Raw genomic sequence first — 7,500 nt, 5'->3', positions numbered from 1 at the left:
ATTGGTAATTCGGTGAGTGGTGATTCAGTGATTGGTACTTCAGTGATTGGTAATTCGGTGAATGGTAATTCAGTGATTTCAATGGTAATTTCAGACCCGGCGTGCCATGTGCTATACAGCTGGCTCAGGTTGGTTCCTTTGTATAGTTTGCAATTAACTGGCTTTTTAACTTCATTCGAGTTTCTTGCGTTGGGGAAATTATATAACGCAATGAGATAATTAGCGAATTTTGAAGTTTATCGAGATATCGTTTACGTTCATTGCGCAGGAAGCGAAAAAAATATATATTATTAAGAAATATTGAAGTTTATATTACATAAAATATAAATTATTTAAATATTGCATGTTTAAATTACATAAAAAAATTGAAGTTTGAATCATATAAATCATAGTGCCGTTAACGTTACTGAGATATTATCAAAATGCACATGCAAAACCACGTAGCATGACTTTTCTGCCGAAACATCCACACATCCACTTATATAGTCTTAAATCCATTTTCCTCTTCGTTCGTCCGCCTCTCCCAATCCTTTCGATTTTTTTCGATGTTGTCTTCCAATCCATTTCGATATTATCACAAAAACAATAATGATTTTGATGATAATGATGTTAATGATTAGCAAATTGGACAGAGAAAACAACAAGAAATGCAACAACCAATAACAAAAAATAACAATAATAACGATATTTATAGAAATTGATTATAAAGATTCAAAACATACAGACTGTATAACAACCGTAAACACGATAATAACAAACATGACAAAGGTAACAGTAATAAAATAGTAACCATAGAGCAACAGCAACAAGAATGACGAGGATGATAAATGCAACAGCAACAATACATATAATAATGATAATAACCATAACCGTAATGATAACGATAATGATGATAATAATAATAATGGTAGTAGTAGTAGTAACACCAATAAGAACAATGATGATTATGATGATGATAATGATATAATAATAATAATAATAATAATAATAATAATAATAATAATAATAATAATAATAATAATAATTACAAGAAGTAGTAGTGGTATTAGAAATAGTACTAATAGTTATAGCAGTAGTAGCAGTCGCAGTAGTAGTAGGCCAAGAAGCAACAGTAGTCGCAGTAGCAACATTAGTAGTAGTAATAGTAGTAGTAGTAGTAGTAATAGTATTACTAGTAATAACTAATGCAGCAGCAGCATTAGTAGCAGAAGTAGTAACAGTAGTCGCAGCCGCAACAGTAGTAATAGTAAGTAGTAAGTAGAATCATTATTAGAAGGTTATGTTTTTGGTAGCGTTGTTACCAAAGGTGTGTCTTAGATGCCATTAAACTTAAGCGATGATCCAGATCCAGGATTTTTAAAATTATTGCATAATTACCCTATTGCCTTGGTAACAGGGCTAACTATTATTACTATCATTACCCTTATTACTTCCGCCATAGTTATCGATGTTTGCGGACGTCACCAGCGTACTTGAGAAAAAGGTGATTTTAATGTAATTCTTCGTGTGATTATTTTTATTGCATCGGTGACATCATTGCCTTGGCGGAGGTATGCGCTCTCTTAGTGTTTTTATTTATCCTTATTACTATCATACAAAAAGACGAGGAAGAGTAGGAGGAAAAAAATGATGTTGAACAAGACAGCAAAAACAAGAATAAAAAAAAAAAAAAAAAATGCAATAAAGAAACAGCCAACAACAAACAAGAGAAAGAAAAAAATGAAGGAAAAAAAGAAAGAAAGAAAGAAAAAAAAAAAAACGTCGATCAGAACACGACAAAATCAACCACCGGGAACAGTGCCGGACTGACCCCCCTGCGCCCGCACCCCCCCCCACCCCACCACCCACCCTCACCCCTCCACCCCCACCCCACCCGGATTTGCTTGTGAGAACATCCACCCTCTCTTACACACCCTCCTCTCGGCCCTACCCCCCATTACCCCTCCTCCCTCCCTACCTCCCTTTCCACCCTCCTCCCTCCCTACCTCCCTTTACACCCTCCCCCTCCCTTTACCCCTCCTCCCTCCCTCCCTACCTCCCTTTACACCCTCTTCCCCACCCCACCCCTCCTTACCCCTCCTCCCTCCATACCTCCCTTTACACCCTCCTCCCCCCACCCCTCCTTACCCCTCCTCCCTCCCTACCTCCCTTTACACCCTCCTCCCCCCACCCACCCCCACCCCTCCTTACCCCCCTCCCCCCCTTACCTCCCTTCCCCTTGCCAATGTAATTACCCATTAATTCGGTGCTGGGAATTAGAGCCCCCTTGACTATGAGAATGTCACGTGTCCGGTGCATAATGAAGCATCGTGTCCTTTGCCTACTCTACGGTTAATTGTAGGCTAATTGTAGGACACGGGACGGGATAGTATGGTAGGGATAGAGGGAGGGAGAGCGAGGGAGGAAGGGGGAGGGAGGGGGGGTAGAGAGCGAGGGGGGAGGGAGGAAGGGGGGTAGGGAGGGAGGGAGGGGGAAGTGGTAAGGGGAGGGGGTAGAGAGGGAGAGAGCGAGGGAGGGGGTAGAGAGCGAGAGTGGAAGGGGGAGGGGATAGAGAGGGAGGAAGGAAGGGGGAAGGAGGAGGGGGTAGAGATAAAGGGAGGAAGGAGAGAGTGATAAAGAAGGGAAAGAAGGGATAGGAACAAGGGTAAGATAAAAGGAGAGAATAAAAAATATAGGAAGGGGGACTAGCTGGGAGAAGGAGAAACGGCAGGGAAAAGGGTGGGGTGTGGGGAGTAGGGAGGGGGAGGGGGGGGGGTTACCTGCTGGATGCTGGCTGGCCCTAACGCTCTCCCACGCTCGTTGCGGACCTTGGATCTCATTACCATTTGCAAGAGAGTAGGGGGGGGAGGCGGCTGGGAAAGAGGGAATAGGGAGGAGGAGAAAGAGGGAAGGGGGAGGAGGGGTAAAGGGGAGGCAGAAGAGGGAGGGTAGGGAGGGGGTCATGCATGGGAAGAAAAAGGGGAAAGAGGGGGAATTCAGGGGTGGGGATGAGTGAAGGGGCAGTTTTATAGGAGACGGAGGAGAAGAAAAAAACAAGGAGGTTACGGAGATAAAGGAGGAAAACGAAGGGGAGTATAAGGAAGAAGAAGGGGAAAAGGGGGAGATAAAGAGGGGGCAAGGGACCCAGGGGGAAGAGAGGGGGAGGGTAAGGGACCCAGGGGGAAGAGAAGGGGGGAGCAAGGGACCCAGGGGGAAGAGAAGGGGAGGGGAAGGGACCCAGGGGGAAGAGAAGGGGAGGGTAAGGGACCCAGGGGGAAGAGAAGGGGAGGGGAAGGGACCCAGGGGGAAGAGAAGGGGAGGGTAAGGGACCCAGGGGGAAGAGAAGGGGAGGGGCTTGGGGAGAGGGTGAGGAGGTGCAAAGCGACCAATGGCGGCCTGCGAGAGGGCGAGAGTTTCGGGGGCGGAAGCTAATTTAAGAATGAAGGAAACGGGATTAAAGAAATAAGGAAATGGAGGGAAGAAAAGGAGGGAGAGAGAAGAATGAGCGGGTCGTGGGAGCAATGCAGCGCTACGACAGAGAGAGAGAGGGGGGAGGGAGGGAGGGAGGGAGGGAGAGAGAGAGAGAGAGAGAGAGAGAGAGAGAGAGAGAGAGAGAGAGAGAGAGAGAGAGAGAGAGAGAGAGAGAGAGAGAGAGAGAGAGAGAGAGAGAGCAGAAACAGAAAATAGCCAGAGTCAGAGAGAAAGAGAGAGAGAGATAGATAGACAGACAGCGAACAGAAACAGAAGGGGGGAGGGGGGAGGGAGGGAGTGGGAGGAAGAGGGAGAGGGAGAGGGAGAGGGAGAGGGAGAGGGAGAGAGAGAGGGAGAGAGAGAGGGAGAGAGAGAGGGAGAGAGAGAGAGAGAGAGAGAGAGAGAGAGAGAGAGAGAGAGAGAGAGAGAGAGAGAGAGAGAGAGAGAGAGAGAGAGAGAGAGAGAGAGAGAGAGCAGAAACAGAAAATAGCCAGAGTCAGAGAGAAAGAGAGAGAGAGATAGATAGACAGACAGCGAACAGAAACAGAAGATAGGCACATACGAATAAGGAAATGAAAAATAGTCTCAAACAAGTTCCTAACGCGATTATGCAAACAAGTAGATCTAACACCCATTAACTTGGTCTACAAGCATTTCATAAACGCTAGATTTTCTTTTTGATATAAAACAAAATAAATGTCTGAATCCAAGCTTTACTCTTGATCAAAAGGATAATTGACGAACATTTTATTGCACTTCAGATGCGTTAATCAGGACTTTCCAACATAATTATTCAGATTCACACAGCACCTTGCACAAATAATAATAATTAATGATCTAATCTTTCCAAAAGAGAAAGGGAGAAAAAAAATAAATGTCATTGTCAATTCCCACATTTCATCACACGCAAGGAAACTGCGACTCTACCTTCGAGCGGCATAAGGTCTAGGATCGCAAAATCTGAAGAAAAAAAACATGCATCACGTGAATTAGATACTGGTGGCAGAAAACCGTTAATTTTCTCTACCCCCCCTCTCCTCCCACCCCCCCTCCCGACACGCCCCCCCAGTTTCCCTCTCTAGTTATTTTCTTTTTCTCTCTCTTATCTCTGTATATTCCCTCTCTTCCTCTCTCTTTCCCTTCCCTCTCTATCCCTTTCCATTTTCATTTCCATCCCCCTCTCCTTCCCCGTCCTCACATCCCCAACTTCTACATATCTATTTCTATCTCTATTTCCCCCTCCTCCCTCCCCTCCTCTTTCCTTCCCTACTCTCCTCTTTTCCCAACCCTTCCCTCTCTTCTTATCTCCTCTTTCATGCTCTCCTTTTCATTCCTTCCTCTCACAACATCATTCTCTTTCTGTCTATTTGTCTATCTGCCCGTCTGTCTGTCTCTTCGTATCTATGTCTATCTATCTGCCTGTTTTCCTTCCTCTCCGTCTTCATCCCTTCCTCCCCCTGCCCCTACCCCCGTCTTCATCACCTCGCCCTCCCCCTCTACCCTCCATCCCCATCTCCACCACCTCCCCCTTTCCCTCCCTCCAGACCCTCACTCCCCCTCCCCCAACCCTCTTCCCTTCGTCACTCTACCCTCTTCCCTTCCTCCTTCTACTCCTTATCCCCAACACCTCCCCCTCCACCTCCATCCCCACCACTTCCCCCTTCCCCTCTACCCTCCACCCTCCACAACTTTCCCCACTACCCCCATCCACAACACCTCCCTTACCCTCTTCCCTCCCTCCCTCTACCCCCATCCCCAACTCCTCCTCTTTCCCCTTTCCCTCCCTCCAGACCCTCCACCACCCTCCTTAACACCTCCCCCCTCCCCTCTTCCCCCCCCCCCTTTCTCCCTTTAACCACTAACTCCCCCTTCCCTCCAGACCCTCACTCTACCCCCATCCCAACCACCTCCCCCATCCCCAACCCCCATCCCAACCCCCCCTTCCCCTCTCCCCCCCCCCTACCCCTTCATATATTTTCAGTCTGTTACTCCGGATCCGAGGCGTTAACCCATTTAACCTTCGCTTTGACGGCCGGCCAATGAAACGCTCGCATCCACCGGGGGAGGGGGGGAGGGGGGTCCTTTGATGTGACGGTCGCGAGTATTTGTTATGTGTTGACGGAATATTTTGCGATTATTGGACGCTAATGGGATGCAAATACAGTCGACGATGAGAGGGAAGGGGAGGAGGGAGGGAAGGGGAGGGAGGGAGGGAAGGTGGGAAGGGGAGGAGGGAGGGAAGGAAGGAACAAGGGGAAGGAGGGAAGAAGGGGAGGGGAAGGGAGGGAAGGGGAGGGAGGGAAGGAAGGAAGGGAAGGAGGATAAAAGGGAGGGAGGGAAGGTGGGAAGGAGGGAAGGAGAGAAGGGGAGGGAGGAGGGAGGGAGGGAAGGAGGGAAGGAGAGGAAGGGGAAGGAGGGGATCGTGTATATAGCGATGGAGACGGTGGAGGGAAGGAGGAAAGGGGGTTTAGGGAGTGATGGGGGTGAGGTGGAGAGGGGGAAGGAGGGAGGGAGGGGTAGAGGGGAGGAGGGATGGTGGGGTGGATAGCTAGAGAGGAGGAGAAATGGAGGGGTGAGGGAGGAGGGGAAAAAGGGAAGGGAGAATGGGAGGGTAAAGAGGGGGATGGTGGAGGGAAGGAGGGAGGGAGGGGTAGAGAGACATAAGAAGTGATAGTTGGAGGAGTGTAGGGAGGGACTCAGAAAGGAAAGGATGAAAGAACGGAGAGATAAGCAGATAGAAGGACGGACAGATGGGGGTGGATAGAGAAAAAGGAAATACACGTGGAATGGTAGGAGAGGAGGGACGGAGGATTAAAAGGAGGAGTAGAGACGAGATGGAGATGAAGGGACGAAGGAATGAAAGAGGGAGGAAGAGAAAACAAGAAAGAAATGACAAAGGAGGGAAGAAAGAAAAAAGGGAACATAGAAATGAAAAAGGAGGGACTAATACAGAGGAGAAAAAGGAAGAGTGAAGATAAAGAAGGAAACAAAAGATAAGGAAAGAGAAAAGGAGAGAAGACAGAGACGGAGATTGTAGAAAGACAAAGGAAGGAGAAATTGAAAATATAACGAAAAAGTATAAAGGAAACAAAATAATACAAATAAAATTACAAAATGATTGGGAAAGAGTCGCATAAAGAAGACAGAGAGAAAGGAGAAAGAACGGAAGAAAGAGAGAGAGGGAGAGAGAGAGAAATGGAACTATCACACCGCAAGAAAATGCAATCAGCAAAATGAAAGTGGGACGAGAAATTGGAGGATGAGAGAAGGGGAAGAAAAGAGAAAGGGAAAAGAAGGGGGGACAGGCAAAAGTGAAGAATATGGCCGAAAGGTAGGGGGAGAAAATGAGGATAAGAAGGGGAAATACGATACCTGAGATATTGCGAAAGGGGAAATAGGGGAGGGGGAGCGAATATATCAAAAAGTGAATAGGGGAGACGGAGAGAGAGGAGAAGAGGGCGAATGCACAGCAAACAGCAGGAAGAAGTTGGGAAATTAAGGAATAGGAGAGGGAGAGATAGAGATAGATAGAAATATATATATATATATATATATATATATATATATATATATATATATATATTTATATATGTATGTATGTATGTATGTATATATGTATATATATATATATATATATATATATATATATATATATATATATAGAGAGAGAGAGAGAGAGAGAGAGAGAGAGAGAGAGAGAGAGAGAGAGAGAGAGAGAGAGAGAGACGGAGATGAAAGAGAGAAACGGAGAGAAAGAGAGAAAATGGAGAGAGAGAGAGAGAGAGAGAGAGAGAGAGAGAGAGAGAGAGAGAGAGAGAGAGAGAGAGAGAGAGAGAGAGAGAGAGAGGAGAGAGAAGAGAGAGAGAGAGAGAGAGAGAGAGAGAGAGAGAGAGAGAGAGAGAGAGAGAGAGAGAGAGAGAGAGAGAGAGAGAGAGAGAGAGTTAGTGAGAGAGAGAGAGTGAGTGAGTGAGTGAGTGAGTGAGTGAGTGAGTGAGTGAGTGAGTGAGTGAGTGAGAGAGAGAGAGAGAGAGAGAGAGAGAGAGAGAGAGA

The 7,500-nt window shown here is 46.7% G+C and overlaps 1 protein-coding gene across 1 annotated transcript in view; it reads left to right on the top strand.

The window, feature by feature from the left end:
• Positions 1-7,500, top strand: part of LOC138865362 (uncharacterized PPE family protein PPE62-like) — a 26,868-nt gene that overhangs the window by 8,906 nt on the left and 10,462 nt on the right. The window lies entirely within an intron of this gene.

This window comes from Penaeus vannamei, chromosome 20, assembly GCF_042767895.1.
Source record: "Penaeus vannamei isolate JL-2024 chromosome 20, ASM4276789v1, whole genome shotgun sequence".
Lineage (NCBI taxonomy): Eukaryota > Metazoa > Arthropoda > Malacostraca > Decapoda > Penaeidae > Penaeus > Penaeus vannamei.
This window is presented reverse-complemented; position numbering and strand designations above follow the sequence as displayed.